Raw genomic sequence first — 16331 nt, forward strand, 5'->3', positions numbered from 1 at the left:
CCTCAGCTTCACTCTGTATTGAAGTTTGAGTTCATTTTGGGGATGTTCACATTCAGAAAGCATTTACTGTTGCCAGTTTTAAATGTGTCCTGTGCCAGCTAGTTTATGCCAACTTGACATAGGCTATAGTGACCTGAGAGGAAAGAAACACAATTGGAAAAATGCTTTCATAAAATCTGGTTGTAAACAAGTTGAAGGGCATTTTCTTAATTAGTGATTAATGAGAGAGAGTGCTGCCCATTGCGGATGTGGCTATCCCTAGGTGGGTGGTCCTGAGTTCTATAAAGTATCAGGCTGTGCCATGAAGATTAAGCCAAGTAAACAGCACTGCTCCACGGCTTCAGCATCAGCTCTTGACCCCAGGCTCTTGCCCTGACTTTCTTAAATAATGAACAGTGCTTATAAGGAAGCATCAACAAAAGAAACCCTTCCACCCTGTCTTAGTATTACCATCACTATGATGAAACACATTGACCAAGAGCAACTTGGGAAGGAAAGGGTTGTTTAGCTTACACTTCCACATTATACTTCATCATCAAAGGAATTAAGGACAGAAACTCAAACAGAAAAGAAACCTAGAGGTGGGAGTTGATGTGGAGGTTGTAGACACCTGTTTCTTGGCTTGTTCCTCATAGTTTGCTCAGCCTGCTTTCTTAAAAAATTCAGGACCTGACTGGAGAGATGGCTCAGCAGTTGAGAGCACAGATTGTTCTTCCAGAGGTCCTGAGTTCAATTCCCAGCAACCACATGGTGGTTCACAACCATCTATTTCGGGATCCAGTGCCCTCTTCTGGTGTGTCTGAGACAGCTACAGAGTACTCATATACACAAAATAAATAAGTAAGTAAATAAGCAAATCCAGGACCTCTTTCCTGGGGTGACCCCACCACAATTGGCTGGGCCCTTTCCTGTCAATCACTAACTAAGAAAATGTCCTACAGGCTTGCCTCCTCTGGTGGAATTTTCTCAACTGAGGGTTGCCTCATCTTAGATGCCTATAGCTTACATCAAGTTCACATAAAACTAGTCAGCACAATGGACAACTTCTTGTCAACTAAACTGACTACTGCATCACTGCATCTTTCTTTCCCTGGCCATCCCCAAGATCACACATTAACCTCAATATCACAATATAAAGCATTTCACAGACTTAAAAATTTTTACATTCTTTACAAATTTAAATAATTTAAAATTTAGTCTAAAATCTTTTAAAATCCACAACTCTTTTTACTTGAAAGTCTCTCAACTGTTGGAGCATAAAGGTCCTGCCACTCACAGATAGCTCCAGGAAAACTAGGAATGTTAAACACATAGAGTTGTCTTTTCAAAGAAAAACATGTAGAACCTGCTTTTCCACCTAGAAGGCCAGGAATGGAGGTGATTAATAACCTGATGATTTGTGTTATCTGTAGGGCCGGTCCATGTCAAGTTTCCACCAGCAGGACCGGAAGTGGTTAATAGTCTAGGTGACCTTTGCAATATCTGTGTGGCCAGGGGCTCACCTGAGCTCCAACAACCAAGAGCAGAGGTGGATAATAGCCCAGATGACCACTATACTATCTGCATGAGAAAGAACACACCAGAACCTCCCATGGTCCTTAAGATAACACATGCAGCCTATCTTTAGAGTTCATCTTCATAGATGATGTGACATGTACGTTGAGAAGAGTTTCAAAGTAATTATGCCTCCCTGTGTTCAGAGGATTGTATTATACCAGAAAACTCTTTTCCAAATTGTACCATACAATAAATTGTATGCCTACAATAAATCTCCCAGTGTTACACTTTAGAAGTTTGAACCAGGACCAGCTAAGTAAGTTGCGTTGAACTGGATTATCTTCCTGCCTCTTGTAATTGTTCCTCCTTGAGCCATAGCATTTGCAGACATTACCATATTCAACAAATCCTATAGAATCAAAAATAAGTCAAATACTTTCATTAATTTCAAGGTTCATTTTTACATATTTTGGATATTAGCCCTGTACTTGCTGGTCCTCTGTCAACTTGACACAAACTAGAGTCATCAGAAAGCATCTCAGTTGAGGAAATGCCTCCATGAAACCCATCCGTAAGGCATTTTTCCCAATTAGTCATCAATGTGGAAGGGCCCAGGCCATCTGGGTTCTAAAAGAAAGCAGGCTGAGCAAACCAGCGGATGGAAGCCAGTAAGCACGGTCTCTGTATCAGCTCCCGCCTCCAAGTTCCTGCTCCCCTTGAGTTCTGGCCCTGACCCCTTTTGGTGGTGAACTATAATGTATAAATGTAAGCTAAATAAACCCTGTTCTCCCCAAGTTGCTTTCGGTCATGGAGTTTTGTCATAGCAATAGCTAAGCTAACCAAGACACAGTGCAAGCCAGAAACGGGTACCATATAGTGAGGTTTCTTGATGAACACTTCACCATGTTGTTTGGAGAAGAATTATAGAAGAACTTTGGGCTAGAAAAGCCATTGAATGTTTAAAGTTTGATCAGTTTTTCTGTGGGAGCTTGAGTGTTTAAAACTTCTGTGGGGGCTTGAATGACAAGTGTTGCAAAAATGCAAATGATGGAAGCTTAGCTTGGGAAGGTCTAGAGGGAAGTATGAGAGTCGCTTAGAGACTCTGTTGGGATTGTTCAATATTTTGGGTTAAGAATCGGTGGCTCTTGTAAGGTGAAGCTTAGCAATCAACTGTGATCATCAAGTTACCAGAACCTGCAGCTTCAGATGTTTATCATGATGGTGGGAAGAATGGTGGCACATAGGCAGAAATGATGCTGGAGAAGTAGCTGAGAATTCTACATTCAGCTCCACAAGCAGCAGAAAGAGAGAGACACTGGGTGTGGCTTGAGCCCTTGAGACCACAAAGCCCACCGGCAGTGACACACTTCCTCCAACAAGGACCTCCTGCTCATTTTCTGATTTGTGCTTGTGGCTGAGGATGTTTTCTCTGCTTCCTTCTCTGGCCACCATGTCTGTCCCCTGCTTTGCCATGATGGACCCTTGTCCCTCTGGACTTTGTATATTGTTGAGGCCTCATGGGCTTTTCTCGGTCGAAGGTGGCATGTTTCCTGGTGTCACCCTTCTCCAGTTCACATTCGAGCAGTCATACTGGTTAGACTCTATGGGTTTAGCTTCTGATGTTACTAAAGACACAATGTCACAGCAAACTCCCTGATCCTCTGGCTTTTACAAACATTCTTTCCTGTCTTCCGCAATGTCCCCTGAGCCTTGGATATGGGAGTGTTTCATATATGTATTCATTGGGACTCAGCTCTACGATTCTACATTTTGATTGGTTATAGTTTTATATACTGGTCTCTGTATGTTGCAAAGAGAACCTTCCTTGATGGGGAGTGAAGACTACAATTATCCATGGGCATAAAGACAAATGTTTGTAGGTTGTTGTTAAGAATTATGCCAGTTTAATAAGTTAGTGGTTATAGGGTTTCCTTCAATAATCATTACACTGACACTGATTAATTAGCTATGTCTCTTAGTTAGTGTGATGGTTTTCATATGCTCGGGCCAGGGAGCGGCACTATTAGAAGGTGTGGCCCTTGTTGGAGGAAGTGTGTCACTCTAGGGGTAGGCTTGGAAACACTCCTCCTAACTGCCTGAAGATGCTTAGTCTGTGCCTGGTTTCCTTTAGATGAAGATGTAGAACTCTCAGCTCCTCCTGCACCATGCCTCCCTGGATGCTGCCATGCGCTCACCTTGATGATAATGGTCTGAACGTCTGAACATGTAAGCCAGCCCCAATTAAATGTTGTCCTTATAAGACTTGTCATGGTGTCTGTTCAGAGCAATAAAACCCTAAGACAGTTAGGGTTTCTACTGTTGCAAAGAGACACCTTGACCACAGAAACCCTTATAACTCAAACATTTAATTGGGGCTTACAATTCAGAGGTTTAGTTCATTATCATCATGGCAGGATGCATAGTGGCATGCAGGCAGACATGGCTCTGGAGAGACAGCTGAGAGTTCTACATCTGGACCAGCAGTCAGCAGGGAGAAGAGAGTGACAATGGGCCTGGCTTAAGTTCTGAAACCTCAAAGTCCACCTCCAGTGACACACTTCCTCCAACAAGGTCACACATACTCCAACAAGGCCATACCTCTTAATAGTGCCTATGGGTCAGTGGGGGACACTTTTATTTAAACCACCAGATTTCACTTCCTGGCCCACACAGACTTGTAGCTGTATTACAGTACAACTTCAAAAGTTCCATATTCTATCACAGTATCAGCTCTGTTTAAAAGTCCAGAGTTCAGAATCTCTTCTAAAACTCATATCATCCCCTATAAAATCCTGTAGTAATCCTATAGTACCTGAGGGAGAGGATGATGAGCCAGAAGCACATGGTCCTAGGAGCTACAAGTAATTGGAGATTTCACAGACAGGTGATGGAGTAATGTAGGGCACACATCAAAACCAGAAAGCTGGTGTCCCCTATAGGGGAAAACTGTAATCCCCTATAAAATCGAAATGAAAAAGCAGATTACATACTTCCAACATATAATGGCACAGGATATGCATAACTGTTCCAAAAAGGAGGAAAGAGAATGTAATAAAGGGAATACTGGGCCAAAGAAATGCTGAAAATAGCAGGGCAAACTCCAAACTCTGCTTCTCCCTGTCTGATATCAAAACACTCTTCAGATCTCCAACCCCTTTCAGCTTTGTTGACTGCAAAACACCTCTCTTTTAGGTTATTTCCACTCCCTATTAGCAGCTCTCCTCTACCAGTATTCCAAAGCTCTGGCATCTCCAACATATTGAGGTCTCCGAGGCAATCAAAGCTTCGCCTTCACAGCTTCACACAGTGATCTCTGTAGACCTCCACGCAAAGACACCATTGACACATGCTGGTCTCTATGGCTTTCCTTAGCCATGGAGAGAGATTCTGTAGCCCCCTTTTAATCCTTGACTCTAGGGCCAGAACCACATTGCCAAAGCCGCCAAGTTCTATCGCTTGCTGGGGCAGAACATGGTGCCCTTGTTCAATCACATTACTCCATCACCTGTCTGTGAAATCTCCAATTACTTGTAGCTCCTAGGACCATGTGCTTCTGGCTCATCATCCTCTCCCTCAGGTACTATCTTGTCCCAACCATCTCTGTCTCTCTCCATCTCTTCCCCTTCTCTAAAACTTTCAGCGTCACCTTCTTTTTCCACTGCCCAATCCCAGGCTCTAGCCTTATCTGGTTAATAAGATCTCACCTGCATGCATACAGGCACAGGGTACAGGGCGGAAAAGACAGACAGCAATCTACAATATTCCTGGAACTCATTTTCTCCTCAAAGTGGTACACTGTGTATTTTTCCTTGCTCAGCTTGCTCCCTTCCATTGTAAATTGGCCTAAGCATGGCCATTAATAAACACACAACACAGGCTAGAGAGATGGCTCTGCAGTTAAGAGCACTGACTGCTCTTCCAGAGGTCCTGAGTTCAATTCCCAGCAACCACATGGTGGTTCACAACCATCTGTAATGGGATCCAATGCCCTTTCTTGTCTGGCTGAAGAGAGCAACTGTGTACTCACATATATAAAATAAATATAAAAAGTGAAATACACAACACAGTTAATACTAGGCTGTCTAGAAATTTCCTCTTCCAAAGCTGTTAATCCATAACTCTTCAGTTTATTATCAAGCAGATTTTTGGAGGTGTGGGGCAGAAAGCAATTATATTCTTTGTCAAGCTATCACAAGAATGGTCTCTTGGCCACATATTCTTCTCCTCTGAAACCTCTTGATACAGGCCTCCACAGTTCAAATCATTCTAAGCACAATTGTCTGCCATGTATACAATTTGGCCAGTTAAGGCCCACTTAAATTAAAGCATTCAGCTGCCTTTCTAATCCAAAGTCCCAAAGTTTACATTTCTCAAACAAAAGCACAGTCAGGCCTACTACAGCAATACCCCAGTCCCTTGTATCAATGTCTGTCTTAGGTAGGGTTTCTATTGCTGTGAAGATACCATGACAACAGCAACTCTTATAAAAAAAATGTTCAATTGGGGTTGGCTTACATTCAGTGATTTAGTCCATTATTGTCATTGTGGTAAGCATGGCAGCATGCAGGCAGCTGGAGAGGTGGCAGTTCTACATCTGAATCCACAGGCAGTAGGAAGAAGAGTGACACTGGGCCTAGCTTGAGCATCTCTAACCTCAAAGCCCACCCCCAGTGACATACTTCTTCCAGTGAGGCCACACCTTCTAAAAGTGCCACTCCCTACAGGCCTATTAGAGCCATTCTTATTCAGACCACAACAGCCACTAATGCACCTGTAGAGTTATTGTGTCATGAAAGTAACTGACGTGGTTCGTAGGCATCATTGACAGGTAAGACTGTTCCCTCCTTTGGAAGTTTACATGGTGCCTTCTGGTACCATGAATGCTAGTCTCAAGGAGTGGCGTCCAGGTCATTTCTAGTTCAGGGGATTCTTGGCCCTGTCTCTAAAGTATGTGATGTCTTTGGAAAAAGAGACTTGCCTTCCACCTAAGCAGGGTAACCAAGGACAACAGCAATAGGTTGCATATTTTGAGTCATTATGTAGGAACTGTATTTACTAAAACCTATGATTTGTTTTCTTCTCTTTCTTTCTCTCTTTCTTCCTTTCTCTCTTTCTTTCTTTTTCTATTTTTCAAGACATGGTTTCTTGATATAGCCCCACTCTCCTAGAACTTGCTTTGGAATTAAAGACAAGTGCCATCACTGCCACACAAGATTTTTTGCTTAATTAAATTGTTCAAAGAGGAAAGATGTCTCTTTCATCCAGATCTTTTGAGGCAGGAAGATCCACCTCTAACCTGGACCACACCTCCTGCTGGAAGTCCGTATAAAGGATACAGAAGAAGGACGCTTTTGCTCTTTCCTGCTTGCTCTCCCTTTGCCAGCAAGTCTATTTCTCCACTGGCATTAGAGCCAACTTCAGGATCCCATTACTGAAGACCAGCCGAGTTATCCAGCCCAATGGACTGAAGAACTACTGGATTTTTGGACCTTCTGTTGGTAGACAGACAACACTGACCACAGCCTATAAGTCATTCTAGGAAATTCCTTCTATATACAGAGAGAGATTCATTCTTTAAGTTCTGTTTCTTAGACAGCCCTGGCCAACAATTCAAAAAAGGGCTTCCCATGTCTGGTGTTTGGGTTTTTGGTTCTTGGAGGGAGTACTATCAGGATAACAAATGTAAATATAAGTACAAATGAAGAATAAATATGTTTATACACTGAATTACATGTATTATAGTCTTTTTTAAGGTAAATAGTTAATGGTATAAATCCTTGTAGCTTTTGCGGACATCTTTATTGTTGTTTTACCCACCTCTCTTTTTTTCCTATATTTCCTTCCCTCCCCCTTCCCGAAGGAGCCCTGTGCAAAAGTGTTAGAAACAAGGAACAGCTGTAGGACAGATAGAAGGCAAGAGAGATCTGAGAGCTGAAGCTTCACAAACTCAGAAGACTTTGGAGAGCTGGAGAAGAGAAACTACACAGGCCCTGGTTGCTGGGTGAGGTCCAGGGGACTAGCTGCCAAGTCTTATGTTTCATGGGTTTCACATATGCCACATCTGAGAGCTATAATGTGTGTTGCTGTGGGGCTGATGGAAAGCCATCATGTTAGTAAGTATAATTTACTCATCTGCTATTGCTAAGCCATGCTGTCTAGTATGCAAAATACAGGACACTATGAACAAGCCTCCTTACCAGTGGTCAACCAGAGCAATAAACATTCAACCTGAGTGCCTCAACCCTATGTTTTTAGATTCTAAAGCATAGAACAAACATCCCTGGCCCTTAAAGTTTGGAGCTATAAGTCTCTGGGTCTGCCAGTCAAGCACTTAAGCCTTCCACACTAAGGGGCTCCTGGTTTTCAGCTTTCAAAGGGCCCACTGTCTGATTATAAATCTTATCTGGTATGTATAAGCACCCAAGCAAACATACCAGTAACAACACTGAAAAAGACATACGTGGAAACATACCCTGTGTGTGGGGGTGGAGAAATCTTAATATTGTTAAGATTTTAATACTGTAAGGTGGTTTGTTCTTTTTTTCTCTCAAAAGCAGCTTGCATTCCAAGGGCCAGTATTCCATAAACTTCCCCCATTGTTAACCTCCATCTCCTTGTAGCACTTTTGCACAAAGGCCCCATTACATTCCTGAAACATGTGGCCTGGAAGACCCACCCATAATTCTCTTCATACACTCAAAAACAACACAGGAGACACATATTGACTACTACCAAGAGATACAGACTTGGCCAGCTCTGGACCACGGTTTCAGCATCTTGACCCTGAGGAGACACTCCCAAAAGACATCACATCAAAAATGCCAATCTCAGGGCTGGTGAGATAGTTCAGCAGTTCCAGAGGTCTTGAGTTCAATTCCCAGCAACCACATGGTAGTTCACAACCATCTGTAATGAGATCTCATGCGTTTTCTGGTGTGTCTGAAGAAAGTGACAGTGTATCACATAAATAAATAAATCTTTTTTTTAAAATGCCAATCTCTTCGTAGTCACCACTAATTTCAGAGTCCAGAGGGTGAATTTCCTGCCTCTGACTATTTCCTAGAGTTCCAGTTTCTCTATTGGAACTCCCACCTTCTACTTCCTGCCTGTTTCTAATAGGCTATCAGCTTTTTATTGACAGGAGATGCTCCCACCCAGTGCACAAGAGATTATCCCTACAGCTACAACTAAGCAGCATCAATTTCCCAGTAAAGCAAGGTTTTCACACTTTAGTGGTACTAGTCTCTTGTTAATCACAGCTGATTCCACAGTCCCAACTGATCATAACCACAGATCTTAATACAGAAATTATAAACAAATAGCCCGGACAGTCTTTGCTTCCCTTCTGAAGCTTCCTTCCAAATGGCTTTCATTGTCTGTATCACTCTTAGCATTATCTTCCAAGTTTACATAGCAGCTCATTAAGCGTATCCAGCTTACAGGTTCAAGCACTTTCAGAGTCCTCCCAAGACAATGTAGTCATGATCGTTATAGCAGCACCTCCACAAACCAATACCACCTTTTGTCTTAGTTTCTTCACATTGCTGTGATACAACAGCATGACCCAAAGCTGCTGAGGGGTGTGGGGGTCCTTATTTGGCTTGGAGATTAGAGTTGATCATCAACGGAAAGCCAAGGCAAGAACTCAAGACAGAAACTTAGAGCTGAGAACTGGAGCAAAGAAAATAGAGGGATGCTGCTCACTGGCTTGTTCGCTTGGATCACTCAGTCTGATTGGTTAATACCATTTCGGACCACCTGCCCAGGGGTACTACCCATTATATTTAGCTCTCTCACATCAGCCATCAATCAAGAAAATACCCTATAGACTTGCCTATATGATGGAGATGTTTTTCAGGTGAGGTTCCTCTTCCCAGTGACTCTAGCTTTGTCAAGTGGACAGAAACAAACAAACAAACTATGCAAGTTGCCAAGCTACTTTTACTTTGTATCTTCCTTTGTTTCTTACAATTTGGAGGCTCATCCAGGAAGCCCAACTTCAAGAGTCTTGTAATCACCCCCTTTGGTGATTCAAATGAAAATGGCCCCCAAAGGCCCAGAGAGAGTAGCACTATTAGGAGGTGTGGTCCTGTTGAAGTAAATTATAGCCATGTTGAAAGACATATATTAATTGGAGCAGGCTTTGAGGTTTCAAAAGCTCAAGCCAGGCCCATTGAGTTATGGTCTCTTCCTGCTACCTATAGTTCCAAATGTAAAACTCTCAACTTCTCTCCAGGACTATGTCTACCTGCCTGACAATATGCTTTCCCCCATGATGACAATGGACTAAATCTCTGAACCTGTAAGCCAGTCCCAGTTTTAAATGTTTTTCTTTATAAGAGTTGCCTTGGTCATAATGTCTCTTCATGACAATAAAACCCTAACACACACACACACGGGGGGGGGGGGGGAAGGAGACCAGTGGAGACATGTTCCACACTCCCATTACACTGACTTTCAGGGCCTTGGAAAAATTAACACTCTTTTGAATTTACCAATCCCAGGTTGGTGACTCACATGCTGGGTCTACTTCCCTGGAGAAAGTGTCTATTACCTTTGCTTCTGCAGTACATGAATACACCTCTTCATCATCCTGGACTACTCTGTGGATTAATGATAGAACTGTTCTGCGATTGTTTTTCCTTGTATTGTTTCTCTTTCCAGTCTGCATCAAACAGATCTGGTGCACAGTAAACTCACTCACAGTAGGTGTACGAACTCACAAATGAAAACAAAAAGGGGGAGATGCTGGGTCTAACATGGCTATGTAAGGAGTGGTGTGACACAGTTCTTGCCCCTGGAGTATCAATAGACCATTGATCCCTACATGTGCTGATGAATGTTAGCCTGGAACTGACCTGCTGCCTCATCTATATGTTTTACTTTAAATCTCTCTTTCTGGAAATATACCTCCCCCATTACCCAGACCTAATTAAGCTATAATAAATGAAACAGATGTGGTTCTCGGGAATGAGGAAGGAAGATGGTTAAGAGGCTATAGAGGACAAGGAACGGGACTTCCACTTGTACCTAAGAGCCATGGGAAAGAATCTAGATGATATAACCACAGAGGTCATTAAACCCTACATGGTACTTTGTAGAAATTGCTCATTGTGAGACTTTGTCTTGAACTTGGAATTGTGAGGTGATACATGCACCCTTTGGTCCACTTAGCCAGGGTGAGCTTGGACACATCAAGGATAGAGAGTTAAAGTGGTCTCAAGAAGAAAAGGCATGAATAGGAAAAAAAGGAATGATCTATAAAAAAAATAAGCAGTGATAGATGGGTTTAACTTATAGAAGGAAGGTTTGCATATGATCTAGAAATAAATAGTATTAGAAGGAGACTACATGGGACTATGAAATTGTGAGGATAAGGAAACAAAGATTAGAGGAATAAAAGATAATATACAGGCACAGGAATAACAGAGAAGCTGGGGACAGGATCCTTTCATTCTCCATCTGTGCACCAGACCCAAGGCTGTGCCACAGCCCTCCTTAACCTAATCTCACCCAGAGAGAGTTGGTCCTCCAGGAGTGCTGGCACTCCTAAGCTCACATGGGAAGCCACCACTTTTTCTCCAATAACTACAAAGAGAGACCCTCCACAAGCACACAGGGCACAGAAACCAGAGAGCAGCTCAGGATGAGATTTTTCCAGTCTCCATCTGTGCCTCAGAGGCGAGGCTGCTCTCTATACCCAAATCCCACCCAGAAAGAACTGCTAGAATTCTAAAAAGTTTTTAAAATTTATCTCCTCTCAACAAACTCAAAAGAAGATAGCTACACAAACATAATACCACCTCTAACAAAAAAATAACAGAAAGCAACAATCACTTTTCCTTAGTATCTCTTTATATCAATGGACTCAATTTCCCAATAAAAAGACATAGACTAATGAACTGGATATTTAAACAGGACCAAGCATTTTGCAACTTACAGAAAACACACCTCAGTGACAAAGATAGACATTACCTCAGAGTAAAATGCTGGAAATTTTTTTCTAAGAAAATAATCTCAAGAAATAAGGTGGAGGGCTGGAGACATGGCTCAGCAGTTAAGAGTACTGCTTGTCCAGAGGTCCTGAGTTCAATTTCCCGCGACCAAATGGTAGCTCAAACCATCTGTAATGTGATCTGATGCCTTCTTCTGGTGTCAGAAGACAGTTACAGTGTACTTATAATTAATTAATTAAAAAAGAAACAAGTAGCCATTTTAGTATCGAATGAAATCTACTTTTAACCAAAGTTATGAAAAAGGATAAGAAGGATACTTTATACTCATCAAAACAATCTCCCAAGATATAATATTAATTCAGAACATTTGTGCCTCAAAAGTTTTGTTTGGTTTTTTTAAATTTTTTATTATATACTCTTGCATTTGCATTTGAGATGTTATCCCTATACCCCACAGCTCCCATTCCCCACTACCTGTCCATTTGTCTTCACAAAAGTACACTCCCTCCTGATCACCCTCTTCACCCCATTGCCTTGGCATTCCCCTAAATTGGGAAAACATGTCCTCCCTGGGCCAAAAGCCTCGTCTCACATTGATGCCAGACATTGCTATCTTCAGCTACATATGTAATATGTCTGGATCAATATGTCTCTTAAAGTGGTACAAACATTTGAAAAAGAAACTTTACTAGGGCTCAAAGCACACATTGCACCTCAAACAATAGTAGGAAACTTCCATGAACAGATCATGAAAACAGAAACTAAACTGAGACACAGTGAAAGTAACAGAAGTTATAAACCAAATGGAGTTAACAGATAACTATAGAAAATTTCATCCTAAAACAAAAGAATATACCTTCTTCTCAGCACCTCATAGTACCTCCAAAAACTGACCATATAATCAGTCACAAAACAGGCCTCCACAGATGCAAGAAGATTGAAATAATTCCATGCATTCTACCAGATCACCATGGATTAAGGCTAGTCTTCAGTAACAACAACAGCAACAAAAAGCCCATATACACATGGAAGTTAAATAATGCTCTACTCAGTGATACATTGATCAAACAAGAAATAAGGAAGTCAAAGACATTTTAGAATTTAACAAAAATGAAGGCAAACTTATAGGATGCAATGAAAGGACTGCTAAGAGGAAAATTCATAACACTGAGTGCCTCCAAATAGAAACTGGAGAGAGCACACACTAACAACTTGACAGCACACCTGAAAGCTCTAGAATAAAAAGAAGCAGATACACCCAAGAGGAGTAAATGGCAGGAAATAATCAAACTCAGAGTTGAAATCAACCAGATAGAAACAAAAAAAAAAAAAAAAAAAAAAAAAACTATACAAAGAATCACAAAACCAAGAGCAACAAAAACTGAGGAAATTCAGGAAATCATCAGATCCTACTATAAAAGCCTATACTCAACAAAACTAGAAAATCTAGTGGAAATGGAAAATTTTCTAGGCAGATACTGGGTACAAAAGTTAAATCAGGATCAGATAAAGCATCTAAACAGCCCCATAACCCCTAAAGAAATAGAAGCAGTCATCAAAAACCTCCCAAATAAAAAAAGCCCAGGACCTGAAGGGTTTAGTGGAGAATTCTATCAGACCTTCAAAGAAGACATAATACCAATACTATTCCACAAAATAGAAACTGAGGGAATACTACTCAACTCATTCTTTGAAGACAAAATTACACTCATTCCCAAACCACACAAACACCTTACAAAGAAAGAGAACTTTAGACCAATTTCCCTCATGAACATTGATGCAAAAATACTCAATAAAATTCTTGCAAAACAAATCCAAGAACACATCAAAATGATCATTCATCATGATCAAGTAGGTTTCATTCCAGGGATGCAACGATGGTTCAATATATGGAAATCCATCAATGTCATCTACTATATAAACAAACTCAAAGGGAAAAAAATCACATGATCGTTTCTCTAGATGCTGAGAAAACATTTGACAAAATTCAACATCCCTTCATGTTAAAAGTCTTGGAAAGGTCAGAAATTCAAGGTTCATACTTAAACATAGTAAAAGCAATATGCAGCAAACCGGTAGGCATCACCAAACTAAATGGTGAGAAACTTGAAGCAATCCCATTAAAATCAGGTGGCCCACTCTCTCCTTACCTATTTAATATAGTACTAGAAGTACTATCCAGGGCAATAAGACAACAGAAAATTTGTATTCAAAGGAATATAAATTAGAAAGGAAGAAGTCAAAATATCACTATTTACAAATGATATGATAGTATACTTAAGTGACCCCAAAAATTCCACCAGAGAACTTTAACAGCTGGTAAACAACTTCAGCAAAGTGGCTGGATATAAAATTAACTCAAACAAATCAGTAGCCTTCCTCTACTCAAAGGACAAACAGGCTGAGAAAGAAATTAGAGAATCGACACCCTTGACAATAGTCACAAAGAATATAATATACCTTGGTGTGACCCTAGCCAAGCAAGTGAAGGACCTGTATGACAAGAACAAGTCTCTGAAGATGAAAACCGAAGAAGATCTCAGAAGACAGAAAGATCTCCCATGCTCATGGATTGGAAGGATTACCATAGTAAAAATGGCCATCTTGCCTAAGCCAATCTACAAATTCAATGCAATCCCCATCAAAATTCCAACTCGATTCTTTATAGAGTTAGAAAAAGCAATTTACAAATTCATTTTGAATAATAAAAAACCCAGGACAGCAAAAACCATTCTCAACAAGAAAAAAACTTTGGGGAGAATCACCATCCCTGACTTCAAGCTGTATTACAGACCAATTGTGATAAAAAACTGCCTGGTATTGGTACAGAGATAGGCATGTAGATCAATGAAACAGAATAGAAGACCCAAAAATGAACATATGGTCACTTGATCTTTGACAAGGAGCTGAAAACATTCAATGGAAAAAGGACAGCCTCTTCATCAAATGGTGTTGGTTCAACTGGCAGTGAGCATGCAGAAGAATGCAAATCGATCCCTTCTTATCTCTTTGTACAAAGCTGAAGTCCAAATGGATCAAAACCTCCACATAAAACCAGGTACACTGAAACTAATAGAACAGAAAGTGGGAAAGAGCTTAGAACACATAGGCACCAGTTACTCAAGAAAACCAACCATGTGAATACCTACACAGAGAACTCCACAAGACCCACTGGACAGTGTATAAGCAGAGACCAAAAGCAATACATTATTGCTCTGCACCTCTTCAGGACAGCTGGAGACATCATAGAGATGCCACCTTAGTGTGCTAGAGATCCTGACCCTCTATCTGTAGTCTACCATTAGATACTGGACCCAATCCTCACCTAAGATCACACAGGTGAGCAGTCCTAAGGAGCTAGGCATAGGACTATAGTTAGGAACTTGGAGTATCAACATTGTATGATGGCCCTCAGGAAAATAAAATATAACTTTGTCATATCAACTAAATGCACCTACCTTCCTGCTGGGGATACCATTCCAAGAAGGATGGATCAGAGAATGGTAAGGAAATACTGAACCAAAGCAAGACCAAAACCCAGCAAGGCTAACTCCAAATCCTGTAGCTCCATGTCTTATGTCTTATGCCAAATGGTGTAGAGGGTCTCTACTTTCCAGCCTTGCTGCCTGTGACACACTTTTCTTACTTGGGCTGGTTCCACTCCCTGTGTGCATTCCTCTTTAGCAGACACCCCAAGGCTCTGACACCTCTCACATCTTGGAATCTCCGTGGCAACCCAGGTTTTATTTTCACAACCTCACACAATGGTATCTCAGGCCCTTCAAGCAGGGACTCTCCTGCCAACATGCCTGGCCCCGTGGTTCTTCTTAATTATGGAAGGATATTCTACAACCCCTTAAATTATGTATCCTTCATGAGTCTAAAACCAGAGCCACTTGGCAGAGCAACACTGCCAAGGCTGCCTGCTTGATATGTAGCCCAGCCCCATTGAATCACCCTTGGCAGCTTTCATTTGTTGTTGCTTTCAAGGAACAGAAGATCCCTTAGGCTTTTGTTTTGCATAGGTCTGAAGCTTAGCTCTTTTTATCCTAATGCAGATCTGCTTTTGCCTTTTGGTATAGACCATGGATCCCACATTTCATCCCCTGATTCTCTCTTTCTCTTCACACTGCGTTTTATATTCAGTTTATCCTGCTTGCTCTTTTTCATTATAGACATTCATAATAGTGATTTCTAATAAGCATGTGACAGAGTCAATATTAGGCTGTCTTGTAATCTTCTGCACCAAAGAATTAGTCAATTACTTTGACATTAAGCTGCAAGCACCTTCTTAGAAAACAGGTAAAAAGTGAGCCACATTCTTCAACAAAATGAAAGGGTGTTGGATCTCCCTTCATGGTTAAAGAATACTGCTGAGGCCAGGCATGAGGCAGGGGAGTCACTACATGGAGGTCACAAGAGGCCACTGTGCAAAGCTCTGAAAATAAAGCCTGGGTTGTAGTGACAAGATGTAAGAGGTGACAACATGTCTCCAGCTCAGTTACTAATATTGTTTCTCTCTGAAACTGCTTGAGGTGGAAAGCCACAATCTACATAGTTCTCAGCTCAACTGTCATCCAGGCTCCTACTGGAACGATCCATTAAAGTCTGTTTATAATGTTTACTTGCTTTTCTAACCCAAAGTCTCAAAGTCTCTCACATTCCTCAAAACAATAGTTCCATCCAGCCTGTCACAGCATCAGACCAACTTCTGTCTTAGTTACTGCTGTGATAAGACACTGTGACCAAGCCCACTTATAAAATAAAAGGTTTAATTGGGCTTATGGTTCTAAAGGGTTAGAATCCATGGAAGCAGAGCAAAGGCATGGTGGCAGGAAAGGCAGAGAGCTCACTCTGAATGGCAAAAGGCCTTTGAAA

Source organism: Micromys minutus (genome assembly GCF_963924665.1).
Source record: "Micromys minutus genome assembly, chromosome: 18".
Lineage (NCBI taxonomy): Eukaryota > Metazoa > Chordata > Mammalia > Rodentia > Muridae > Micromys > Micromys minutus.